The sequence below is a fragment of the Thermobia domestica genome, chromosome 13 (assembly GCF_964235325.1).
Source record: "Thermobia domestica chromosome 13, izTheDome1.hap1.1, whole genome shotgun sequence".
Classification (NCBI taxonomy): domain Eukaryota; kingdom Metazoa; phylum Arthropoda; class Insecta; order Zygentoma; family Lepismatidae; genus Thermobia; species Thermobia domestica.
This window is the reverse complement of record NC_137466.1, coordinates 92967455-92981204: the sequence shown is the minus strand read 5'-3', so window position 1 is coordinate 92981204 and position 13750 is coordinate 92967455. Positions and strand designations below refer to the sequence as shown.

The 13750-nt window shown below is 33.5% G+C and overlaps 1 protein-coding gene across 4 annotated transcripts in view; it reads left to right on the top strand.

Annotated features, from left to right (window-relative positions):
- Positions 1 to 13750, top strand: part of Sb (serine proteinase stubble) — a 370416-nt gene that overhangs the window by 109549 nt on the left and 247117 nt on the right. For 2 of the 4 annotated variants that reach the window (XM_081736098.1, XM_081736094.1), the window contains exon 1: positions 7860 to 8051. The exons of the other annotated variants lie outside the window; for them this stretch is intronic. The gene's annotated coding sequence lies outside the window, so the exon portion shown is untranslated. Of the gene's footprint in view, positions 1 to 7859; positions 8052 to 13750 lie in introns of those variants that run through there. 4 annotated transcript variants of the gene reach the window in all.

Below are 13750 nucleotides of genomic sequence, written 5' to 3'. Positions count from 1 at the left end.
TGCTGTGAAATTGACGAGTGTATATTCTATGTATAGACTGCGAAAAGGCATGTTATATATTTATGTAAATAAGGACTGAGCGATCGTCAAATTTAGTAGTATCAAATGTTCTTAAGAACTAGCATATTTTTAAAATCTTTCTTGAAAAAATATAGTAAAATTGTACTGAATTAGAAATCTTAGTTATATACGTCATATTAGCTTCTTCATAGACATTTTCCAGTTGCATTTGTTCCCGAAACTCTACCGGTCACGTCTAAGACTCATTTTGTTTTTGAACATCTGTATATGTTTAGATCTGACATCTTGAATGGCGATTGAGTATCTAATTCTGTATCTTGTAGCCCTGTCTCATCATTTGTATGTTAGATCTTCGAGGCCTAAAGAAAGAAAAAAAATCGAATAGCGATATTGGTGGTTACGTACAAGGATCTTATAAAATAGAGAATGTGCCCTTACAACAAAATCTTGAAGCCATAAGTCACAGTTTCGTTGCCCCTACTCTGCCCACTCCGCCCAAAAGGATCGCAATGTTTTGAGCCAACAATCATAGCGGAAACGAAAGTAGCCAATCAGACGATGGCGGAAACGAGAGTAGCCAATCAGACGTGCCGATGCTCGGTTGTTTTTTGGCTTCATCGATTTAATAGGATGACGATACATATGAGTAGATCCTCTATTTATAACATCCTTGGTTACGTATTGAAGAACCATTTTATATTTATGTACTAAAGACTGCAAGCAAAAAATGAAACGAAATCTTTCAGTTTAACGTCACAGGATTATGTCCTTCAGAGTAAGGGAGACGATGATTAAGGCACCACTACAAGCAAAAGTATTTTTTTATTCTGAATTATAATAGTATTATACACACCTAACTTTAAAAATGAATAAAATTCAATTTATGCATACATACATACCATTATGTAAGCATAAGAAGAGTTTTCGATGGCACCGTTTATTAATACTTAAAGAAAGATTTCTCACCAAAGAATGATGACAAAATTATTTTTATTCTTTACTGGAAACTTTCAGCTTTTTGTGAACCAAAACTCGTTACGTTCTGGATTCTGTCTAGCTTCTAGTTATAATACGTTAAATAAATAAGGCATAACGTTCTTAGGCAATTAGAATTATTTTTTTAAAGGAAATTATAAGATTTGTCTATCTGATTACCGCTCTATAAGAAACAAAGTTCCATCAAGATTTTGGAGGATGGAGAATATGTATCTTGGAATAGCTACTTAATGCGTGCAACTTTTTACTGTAAGATACTTTACACGCTTTATAATTGCGCACATCATTAATTTACAAAGGATCTACAAGGAGACAGCTTAATGTTGCCCGTGAGACGAGAAATAGACGAGAAACAGAGAAGGTGAACAGAGTAACTTAGAAAATGCTCCATGACAGCATCAAATAGTGCCAGATGATTGTCTGGAAATAGTTATTGTCTACCTCTTGAATGAGAAATGTCGCGTTCTTGCATGAAAACATAATTAGATATCAAGGATATAGTTGTTCCCTGAAAAAGAAGGTATTTCTTTAGATGTTATTTTTAGGAAAAACTTCACGAGTCACTGTTTCTCTTCTAAAACAAGTTTTCCCTTTTTTTTAAAGACAAATCTGAAAAAATAATTCTTGGAAGCAAATACAAAACAAAATGATGCTTAGAATATGCTGAAATCAGCTACTAATGTAGATTTACAGAAAAAGACTAATAAAATTTGAATTTACATTCCCCATATTTCGTGTAATGAATTTAATTTGAAATGTGTTGCTTAAAGTGTATTTTCATTTCAGTTATATTAACAATTTAGTTTTTAAAATTATAATAAAACAGTATTAAAAAAACATAAGTAATATATTATTTCTATATAGACCTATTTACATTTTTTGACGTTTAAAAATTATGTGCAGTGAAGAAAACAAGTAATCATTTTAATATTGAAGTACATTTTTCAAGTTTCTAAAAATTCAAATGAAAAATGAAAACATAATAATGATGGTTTTTGAAAATGAATGGTGATGAAACAATTAGTGGGATAAGGAATGTGGGATGAAATGAGAGGACCTTGAGAAAATCTACGAACATGGTGTTATCCATTACAAACTCATATGGCGTGAGATCGAACCAAGGGCCCCTCACACCAGAGGGATGTGCTCTACTATTAAGCCACTGTGGCGCCACTGTTTCTAGTTTTCTGTTAATGGAGTTCATTACCTGATAATTCAAGCATGTCATCAGCTACATTATTATACTGAATCAACATCGAAAATTTGAGGTCCTCCCAGGGACCTAGTCCACACGCACTCAAAGCACTTGCACGAAATATCTGGCTTCATTGAAACAAGTGTAAAAATGTTCCAGTAAATACATAAAGTAACGTTTCGTGGGTGAAAAGGAAAGAAAAAAAATTAAAATGCATATCTTATATGCATAATCTTGCTTCGTACATTTCTGTTTTCAGTTGTTAATCTTCTACTTAGCACTAGGATTATGGAGATACAATTACAAATGAAAAATAGGAAGGAAAGAAGGTTAAATGTAACCATATATATATATATAAACATTTCATTCGCGTCCTTGCACCCTAAGGTCATATATTCATATATCCCGTTGAAGTGATTTAAACATACTAATGATACCATATACAAACGGCTCATTCACCTGCGAGTCATGGTGATACTTAAGAGGAACTAACACAGGAAAGGAAAAAAAAAAAAGATATATAAATTTAGCAGACACTATAGAAGGAAATATTACAACGTCTTGCAAGATTACATCAGCAACTTAATTGAGCGTGAAGAAAATTCATTAGCGATTCATTAACGCATAAGTAGTAATAAATGTACGTACGTATTCAAACCACAAATATTGCACTGCATCAAGAATCTCTGTTACGAGTGCATAATAGTCATAACAATGACCGACTGACCTAAAATAACAGCCATTAATTGTTTATTATGTCTCAGAAGTTGTTTGTATACAAAACATTGGGTTAATTCTTCACTCATTTTTTGTGCTACATTACCACCTAATAATAAAATTTACATTATTTTTTGTTTACGTGCTATATTTCTATAATTTAAGACTAACACGTACATTTACTTCTGATCTACAAAATCTCTATTTTGTTTCAAAATATACAGTACACAAGGGCGCCCATCAGGGGAGGCAAGGCGGGGCGCTCGCTCCCCTAGAATAAACTTCACTTCAGAATATACTTGTACTTCAGAATATCGAAAATCCAATAGAATTTTTACATTAGTTACAGCAAAATTTGAAACTATTTTTGAAACGTCCTTATACTTCCCCCCCCCCCCCCCCCTTGGAAACCACATTATGAGCACCCTTGACAGTACATGTCATATATGTATTGTTGATTATCTTTGTTGATTATGCTGTAAATGTTTTAGGATACAATGTTGGCAATGAAGGTTTTACAAATGAATTGATGCCAAAAGAAAATGGAAACTATAGCAAGTGGTTATGTCTAATATAGTGATTGTAATGTTTGGGTTTGGATTAGTGATAGACAAAATGGTTCATTTTGGTAAATCGATTCATTTTCTCTAGTCCACGAAAATTTGATCATTTGATTCGCTTATACGAATAATTAAAACTCATGCGCTTTCTTTTGTGTAGATAACTCATTTCGATCATATGAATTGGTTCAGGATGATTCGATCGTATAATTCGTTTAGTATTCTAGAATATTCTCTCTTGTAGATGAATCAGCTGGAACGAGAATCGTAAGATCATGCGGGTTGCTTGAGCGATTGTTGTCTTAGCTTCGCTGAGGTTACATTGTGTTACTTCCGTGCTAGTTATCGGATAACATTTCCAAATACATCTATTATTTCTAACATTGTTATTTAGATGCCATATTGAGTTGAATTATGGAGAAGATACGCTTTACATGTGAGGAGCTCGTGGAAACATAATGGTGTGTCACATTTTCAAATTTTCGTGTAAACTGCGGATGTAGGTTCAACATTTCCATGCAATTCAATGCAATGACACATACCAAAGAAGTTTTCGCGGCCATCTGACAGATACATTTCCTAAATTAAACCACCTACATACTGTTCTATGGTTCAATCCCAATCCATCTCACCTAATAACTCAGTTTCACCATAAGTAGCGCTTATGATTATGTTCGCCGGAGCCACTCATATTTTGCCAAGTTGCTTTTATATTAGTATTGCACGACTTAGTTTATTCTCATCTCTCTAGACAAAGAAAATTACAGAAGTTGAATAATGATATTAATAATAATACATGATTTACATAATAAACAAATTTTCTTATACTGTTTCATAATAGCCTATCTTTTTCCTTCTGTTACGTTTTGTAAATAAATAATATTCAAAAAAGGGTTTTATTTTTTGCAATCAAAAATACAGTAGAAATATAAATTTCAACAATCAAAACTATTCAATTCGTTTTGGTGGTATTTTTAGTGCTGAATGTACACTATATTATGAACGAAAATTCAAAACCAATTTCTTCTCTTATTGCACTATGCATGTTGTAAAAATAAAACTCATTAGATTCATTAGAATTTATATATTCATTCATCACTAAATTCATTAAAATTTATATAAAAACTTTGAAATGAAGGTATGCCTCCTTAGTTTTTGACTTTCAAAGTTTCTTGAGTTTCACCCTTTAAAATGGATCCATACCATACCAAAGTAACATATGAGCAAAATTAAATAATATAAAATGGTGTCCCAAGTGACCTCGAGTATTCAATGCATTTACAATATACAGTATGAGGAGAAGGTATATTGTAAATTTCTAAATAGAGTGACACCATATCTTGGATAGGGATAATGGAGGTAAAATCACATACTGTATTACTGTACGGTAAAACAGCATCTACCATTATAATCAACGATGTTATAAAACACAGGATGTGCCCGTAGTGCAAAATCATGAAGCCATACGACACAGCGTCTCCAACCTACTCCGACATCTTTGTTGGCTCAACTTATGATCAATGTTCCATAAGATAAAAATTGCAATATCTTGCGTATTGTTTCTTGAAGATTAAGTAAACAATCGGAAGTCAATTGATTACCTAATTGCGAAGTCAACTGGGGTTAGTAAGCCCGAGTTCGAGCGAGTGAGCGCCAGAACAAATGAAATTAATAAACACGATCCCGAACCCCGCCGAAAGGAATTAACTCAACGTCCATTGGAGGTAAATAACCGCAAGCCCGAACGAAATTGAGCTTGAGACCAAGCAAGTGCAAGCCCACTGAGGGTACTGACCACGATTCTTGATGAAAGTGAGTCAAAGCGTGAGCCCATTTGAAGTTGGCGAGCCTGGGGGACAAATGAAATTAGTGAGTGCGATCCCGAGTGAGTCCGAACTCCACCGCGGGTAATGAGCTCAAGTGTGAATGCAATTGAAGTTAGTGAATGCGAGAACCAATGAGGGGTAGTAAGCCCGAGTCCAAGTCAACACCTGCCCGAACGAAATTAGTGAGCCCAGCCGAAGTCCAACTCGAGCCCAAATAAGTGCAACCCAATTGAGGAAAATGAGAGCGATTGCGGATCCAACTGAGATTAGTGAGCGCGAGCCCACTTAATATTGTGAGCTTAGCCTAAGTAGATGTGATCCCGAGAGAGAGATTAATGAATGTGACCAAAGAGGTTAGTGAGTGAAAACCTCATTGAAGAATGAGTACGAGCTCGAGTAAGCGCGAGCCTCGACGAGAATAGTGAAGTAATGAATCCAAGTCCCTTAGATGTCAGTGAGCTCTACCCCAGTTGAAGCAAGTAAATCCGGGCGAATGAGCATGGGTCGAATTTAGATTAATGAGCCTGAGTCCAATTAAGTGCGTGCCCGAAGGAGAATTGTGAGCGCGAGCCTCATTGAAGGATGTACGACCGAGTTCGAGCAAGAGTGAGCCTCACTGAAGGATGTACGACCGAGTTCGAGCAAGTGCGAGCCTCAACGAGAATAGTAAATGCAAGCCCTACTGACGTCAGTGAGTTCGAACCTCGCTGATTGTAGTGAGCCTATAATACGGTGAAGTAAATAGATTCTACGATAATAATCATAAAATGTAAAAGGATAATCTATGTTCAAGGTACTTTTCCTTATAAGTATAATTCTGATTTGCAAATACATTATTATTGGTAATATTTTTTGTGTCCTTACAATACGAAGGTTATGAAGGATGCAGGTTATGGCAGCTACTATTAACCAAAATGAGTTCCGAACCAGAACTGAGACTTGAATCAGATGCAATTGGCGAAGGCACAGACAATCATGCAAGAGCAACCCTCATAGTATAGGAGTTACCCATCACTCTATCTCGCCTCTAAGAGAACTGGACTACAGGACCACGCCCCTTCTGGTCCCTTTTTCGATTCCTACAATAAGTATAGACCACTTTAAATTGTAGGTTTCATTGTATATAGCCTAGCTGCTGACTAAATAGAAACCACCACTCAATCAAGATCATTGAAGAGAACAGACAATTAACCTGTAAATAATTAATAAATCAAATAAAGTTAATGTTCTGCATAAAATATGTAAGGAAAAGTATAGCAGAGAGCATTTTTTATATTCTTTATCCAATTACTATGGTTATTTGAATATATTTTCATTCTGTATATCGAATCGATAATGTCCTCGCAGAACTCGCAATAAGGAGGTCTTTCTTATTAGTTTTATTGTACTTAAACTACATTACAATACAACATGTCTGGGGGGCAGATGATGTGTCTAGGGGAAGGATCATTCCTTCACCCATCTAGAGTTGTCACTGATTCCAACTAGTTTTAAAATTAGGCATACTTCTCCCAGATATGCACATTGGCATTTGTCAAATTTTATCGAAACATTTTATTTAAAGATTTTGTTTCCTGATTTAATTAAACCAAGCTAAGTAACAATTTTCATACTACTTGCAGTAACGAGTGAATTCAAGGCATCGCTTAGGAATTTATTGCCTACGTCATCACTTGCAAATCTATTTCTTCTCTCTTTCTTCGGGAAAGGGGGAATATTTCACAACTGGTATACTAATAAAGGTTTTAAAAAGAAAAGTATTAAAAGAAGAGTGCTATTAAAGAATTGTAAAGAAAGGAATAAATGAAAGAATTGATAAATCTTGAAACCTGAAAATCCCTCTCCATTTGTTTCACATCAGGCTTCAAACTGAAAAATCTCTGGAGGACTCAGGGAAGGGAATTTTGCGGAGGAGACCCAAAGCCGCCACTATGCATAGCATATGCATGCATATCTTCTTTACATTATTTTATTATAAATTTTTGTTCTTGTTGAGGGAGGCTCGGATTCGATTACTGGTAGAAATTCATGTGGTTCAATCCCACGTTATACTGTATATACCACCTGGAACAGTCTCGAAGAGTAACGTTAAACTGTTCATCATCCACGCCCTATTTTTTTTTTTTTTTTATTTAAAGTGAGCAGTCGTTCTATCTTAACAAAAGGATATATCATACATATATTTTAATTATCTTTAAATTATAATGGCATTTCTTTAAAGGTAATAATATACAAAAAAAAAAATATACGAAAAGTTCCTTTTAGTAATTTCATGAAAACTTTTTATTTCATTTCCTGATTTTAAAAATAGCGAGCTTATGTTTACTATAAATACTTGCAACATATTCCGCGTGCTTTCAATGTCACTGCACTCTAACTAAACAAGGGAGCAAGAAAAAGCACGAAAACAAAAATAAAGAAAACATTACCATACCAGTTTCCGAGAATTTAGCTCACACTTCTCGTATTGTGCAACACTATCTCCTGTCATTTTGACTGGTGCACTCTGGTGGCAGCTGTGAGAGTTAACTCACGTGCGCTAGATTCGAGAGCAGTAGTTGTCTGTTGCTCGTCAGTTTGTGCGCGAATCAGGTGAATCGCGGATTGTGACTGTGGCGTGCAGTGTGGTTGTGTTTGATATAATAACATAACAGCATGGTATGGTTACGTGGTCCCGGACATGGGGAATAGGTGTCTGACACGCACGTGCCCTGAGCGCCTCACCTGCCGGCAAAGGTATGTCCGATAAAAAGAAAAAGCAAAAGGAAATAATATTAATTAGTCTTGTCAATAATTAGAATTAAAATTAAATTATTTGGGGTTGGAGATTGTAAAGGATTATCGCCAACCAGCCTGCAGTTAGATGAATGCTTCCATCGTTGTTCTGTTAATTCAAGGAGCTGCCAAAATGAGTTATGATTCTGGATCAATATCAAGAATTATTTACCCTCACCGGGAATCGAACGCGCGATCACATACAATCAAAGTCATGCAAATTAAGCTTCCTAGTACAAAGGAGCATAGTATATTGGTGAAAGCGCCTTATGAGCCATATCTTAATAAATTATGACTAAAAGTGTTTAGAATATTGAACATTATTGGTAATTGTTATTACCAGTGTAAAATTACTTTATCGGAGCCAAAGAAAAAAACTGTATTAAAATAAAAAACATCTACATGTTTTATTATGCAGTATTATTTAACGCTTATAGCAAAACAGTGATGATTTCAGGACATTGCCCGGAGGGTTTCTCTGATCGTCATCAACGTGGGGTACCTGTATTTTCGAAGTAATGCCTAGATATTTTAATTCCTATACATTAACTCCCGCCCCTTCCTCTTCTGAAACCACCACTGCTCGCAAAATATTCTAGTTACTTGAGAGTACCTATGAAAATTATTTCTATCGTTCAAATTGAACATAAAATTAAATCTCTGTGAATAAAAACAACCAGAAAAGAATAAGGAAGATTTCGTTATCTTGGTCGATATTTGCTTCAGTTATTGGAATTGGTAGATTTTGCAATACTTCATTCAAATATAGATATACAAATATAAAATTTCTTGCGTAGTGCCATTGTGTCCTTCCATTTTATCATCTCTCCTTTATAATGGCGTATGCGGAATTACGTCAAGAAGAAGAGAGGGGGTGTTCAAACATTTAGTCTCATATACTTTCAAGAAAACCGTGTTTTTTGTATATGTCCTAATATAATAAACATTTTTCCATATCTTGCTCAAGGGAGAGAGTTAAACTTCGAAAATTCCTCTTGCTTAAGACATCTGTATTCTTTGTGTCCATCTGTCTAAAATGAGTATAAAAGAAAGAAATGCGATATATATGTATTGATTTGTATTCTATTCTATTAATAAAGAACGTAAATCCAACACTCTTCCGGTGTATTTCTAGTAGGCTTCCAAATTCCTTTAGATATATGTTCTATGGTTCTTTTCTAATTGACATGTAACATTATGTCATTCATTGCTGAATAATGAATTTCTCCTGTAATTTTTCTTTTTTATTTTCTCCACTAAAATAAACCTACCTGTTCGTTCCTATGACAAAACTCATATAAAAAATAAAAAAGCCCTGCAAGTATCAATTACTGTTTAATTTCGCTTATAATTTTGTGATATTCGAAACTTTAGTTCTGTATAATTTGCGGTCGACTGTTATGTGATAGAGAAAGATGTGTATATGGATTTACTTTTAACTGATTTTCAATTTTCTTTATTCGTTTTATTTCTTTCTTCTATGTTGTGTGCCTAATACAAATAACCAAACTGGTTATGCTTTTTACCACGCTTCATTGCCTTCTTATGAAGTTCCATTCATCTTTATATATATATATATATATATATATATAATATATATATATATATATATATATATATGGCTTGTAAAATTGAAATTGAAAATTCAATCTCCATACTTATCAATAAATATTTACTTTTCTAATGCTATCATGTATTTTAAAGGAAGTATTTACTTATTTTTTTTATTTATTTATTTTTTTTTTACAGAATATTATCAACTTCGTACATTTGATAATTCTAATTTTAAATTGGCGCGGTAGATCCAGCTTTAATTTGCGGTGGGAGATCATGTAGTTTGGATCTCACGTAAAGTTGTAGGTCCTTATCTCATATTTCGGTGCTAATTCATCTCTTTTTAAGTACACTAAGTTTGTGTTCCTAGATTTTCTTGGCGTTCCCCCTTTTTCTCCCACTTTTTTAAAATTTCATCATTTCATTGGTACTTATCTCTTTACTTTAGCTTACGGAAGATCATCAGAGAGTGTCAAACTTAACAAAACATCAACAAATCATAAATCATCAAACTTAACAAATCATAAAACAAAAATTAAATTCACTACTTTAAATTCGTCTTGCTTCAGGTTGGAAATGTTATGTCCACATTTGAAGAATGATGTTTTCTTTCAAAATTAAGTTTTCGCATATTTGAATGAGCAAATTGATTATATCAAACTTAATTTCAATACTATTTTGACCTATGTTTGATCTAGTCTGTTTAGATGTTAAACTAAATAATTATAGAGCAACAACACAAAATCACGTACTATGAGTTTTCTGCTAAAAAGTTACGGATATTATTATTATTATAAATAAGCATATCCGATAGTTTTTAATAGACATCAAAACATAGATTTTTAGAGATGGTCATATGTGCTGCAGAGATCAACCGTGATTTTGCATATCTTTTCTGCACATATGCTTTACAATTATATGATTCTGCTCTCAAATGTGCAATAATCATTGAATCACTATTTGATTCAGTCTGTCTTTGAGTGAGCTGAACTAACGGCTTACCATTACAACACATCAAGGGCTATGTCCGACGGGTTGTTATATAAGTTAGTACATCACCATCCTGGATCAGATTATGCTACCTACGTTTTCTAATTACAAACATTGGTAATATTGTGTGCTTACGCTGGAGAATTGAACCCAGAACCATGTACGTTATCCAATGGACTACACAAGAACACTGTATCTAGTTATACGTTCCCTATTAGAATTCGTTCAAAATTGATATTTTTAATGTGTTAAAACAGTCCTTGAATTTTGCATCTAATAATTTATAACATTGAAGAGTGGTGTACGTTCATAATTTCTTGTATCATACTTTTATAATGAATGATGTAAAATCGATTCTTGTTATTTATTTATTTATTCATGGAGCATGAACTGCAGGAATTACCAACAATTCCTAGTCAGGGAAATTATCTCAGGAATTTAGTAGGCACACCTGAAGAAAATATCGAAACTACATCACAAGACGAGACAGTTTTGATTTTCAGAACGGTACACGAGAAAAACGACACTTTCAAGGTCATTTGAACAAAAATCTCGATAGATTAATTTTTTGTAAGTAATCCGACAGTAGAGTATCCTGTATCAGTTTTCGTTTTTTATTAAATTTATAGATTGAACTTAAAAAGGAAGATTATTATTTTGTTTTATTATGAAGAACTTAAAAAGAGAGACCCTTATTTTGCTTTATTATGAAGAACCCTTGCAACAAAATAGTATATCATACATTTTAAAAATAGCCTATGAATACTTAAAATAGCTTCTTACAATTTATAATCATTTAAATTATATTTTCTAGAATCATTTTCATGTGCGTTTGATATGAAAAGTATTGATTCTAAACCAGAAGAAATTCTATATCGTGAGAGCAGAAGGTAAATAACCTGTTACTCTTCACGGCACATGCAAGTTCCACTACTTTACGGTCCGGTCTCCATCTTTTCTATTCGCTTGCTTGACTTCTGTCTCCAACGAAAATGCGTATGTGTGTACAGTAACTACAATGCATATAAATCATTATTTTTAAAAAAAAGAAAGAAAAAGAAAAATAACTAGCGTCGCAAAAATTTCAACACACTGAATAAAAATACTTTTTAAAACGTATCAAATTTCATCGTGTTATTTGTTGTTTCTTTATTTACTTTTAATTCTTTTTCGCAATAGAACATAACTGTCATATAACAACATAAAGAATGAAATACTACATATTAAATTATCTTAATTTACAACTTACAAATTATATCTTGTTTTATACAACTTGTAAATTTAAATTAATTTTGGTATATGTCTTTTTTTAAAAAATTTAGACAACACTTTGTTTCTATTAGAAGCTCTTGAGTTTAATATTAAATTTTGACTAACTAACGTTTTGTAAGTTATTTATTGAAACACACAATGTTCGGAGATCGTGTATGCGCAGCAGTATAGCTAACATATTGGCTTCGCTGTTCTAAAGGTGAAAGTACACCATCACTAAAGAATGGCATGGCATACCGATACAAAAATTCACGGTAATCTACGTAGGTCTATACTTCTTCAGATCATTTTTTTTTCTTTTGTGCAGCTAGTGCACCTTTCGTCTGGCGCTTGTCAGAAGAATTCAGAGCTGTATAGAGTTTTATAGAATATTAGAAGATGAAATTATTTAAAATTTTATAGTTTTATAAAAAGTTAGAAGATGGGATGATTCAGAATGTTATAGAAGATTAGGAGATGATACGATTCAGAATTGTACAGTTTTGTACAAAACGAATATATACATAGTTATTGGCGAATATGTTGTTTATTCTAAAAATCTGAAGGGATTCAGAAAACAAGAATTTTAGGAATGATAAAAAAACTGGATCAGAAGATTCCGATCTTGGCCAAGAATTAGTTTTCGGATCAGAGACCACAACATTTTTGAACGGGCCCTAAATCGAGTTTTCATATTATCTACGGAATAAGTACATCGTACTGATTTAAGTGATAGTTTGGGTTTGGCTACACTGTATGTAGTTCTCCAGATATAAGACGTACAAGAAAATTTTTGATTGAAATATATTGGATCTTTTGATCCAAAAAGTAGTTTTAACAGGTTTGTTTTCTGCTTCAGATGTTAAACAGTAAATCAGTTCTGGAATAGAATAGTACAAAGAACACGAGTCTAGGAAATGACAACGATGTTTCCAGTATCCAGTTAATGGTGATTACGATGAACAGTTAATTGTTTTACTCAGTTTAATGAACACAAAATCAACGCAGCGTGGAAGTAAATTCTTCAGGCACAAATAGTGAGAGGTAAAAAGTGGAAAGAACAAGGAAGTTCAGCTGAAGGATAATCCAAGTTAGGGAGTCTTAAGAGGAAAAGGCTAATACGAAAAGCTTCGATTTAACACGAACCATAAACTCTTTCATTATAGGCGTATATCTTTGATGGAAAAGATAGGTCAATAGCTCGATGTCAACAACGGATATGAATGCACACGTATCAATGGAAGCTTCATTGCCATAATAAATTTTGATTTATTAACGAGAATGGTTTATTAACCAATACTGCTTTATATTTTTACTCTGTCTGTCCGTGTGTCCGTCCGTCTGGGAGACAAAAATCTCAAGCACTACTTGATGGATCACAATTAATTTTGGCAAGGATGCAGACGGACAAAAGTTAAAAATCCAGTTCGTTGATGGATGTGATATTTACTCCGGAAGTGCTAGAAACAAACCATTTCCGGTTTCAACATTGATCACTATAAAACACAAACGGTAATAGATAGCAAGAAACTTTTTCCTGTAATCGTTTAAGCGTCTCAAGAATACATTTCATCTCCATCCTTAACTCAGTACTGAAAAGTGAGAGATATTCATTACAACTTTCGGCTTCAACATAGACCAAAAATGATAAGAGATAGTGAGAAACTTTTCTTTCGAATCGATTTAGAGTTCAAAGAATAGATGATCTCGGCCCTTCTAACCTTCTATTCAAACTGAAAGTGGCAGAAATCAACCACTTGTGATTTTAACGTTGCTCGCTATAAAGTAAAAAACAGTAATAGATAACAAGAAGCTCTTTTCAGCATTCAATTAAGCGTCCCAAGAATATATTTCGTCTACACTCT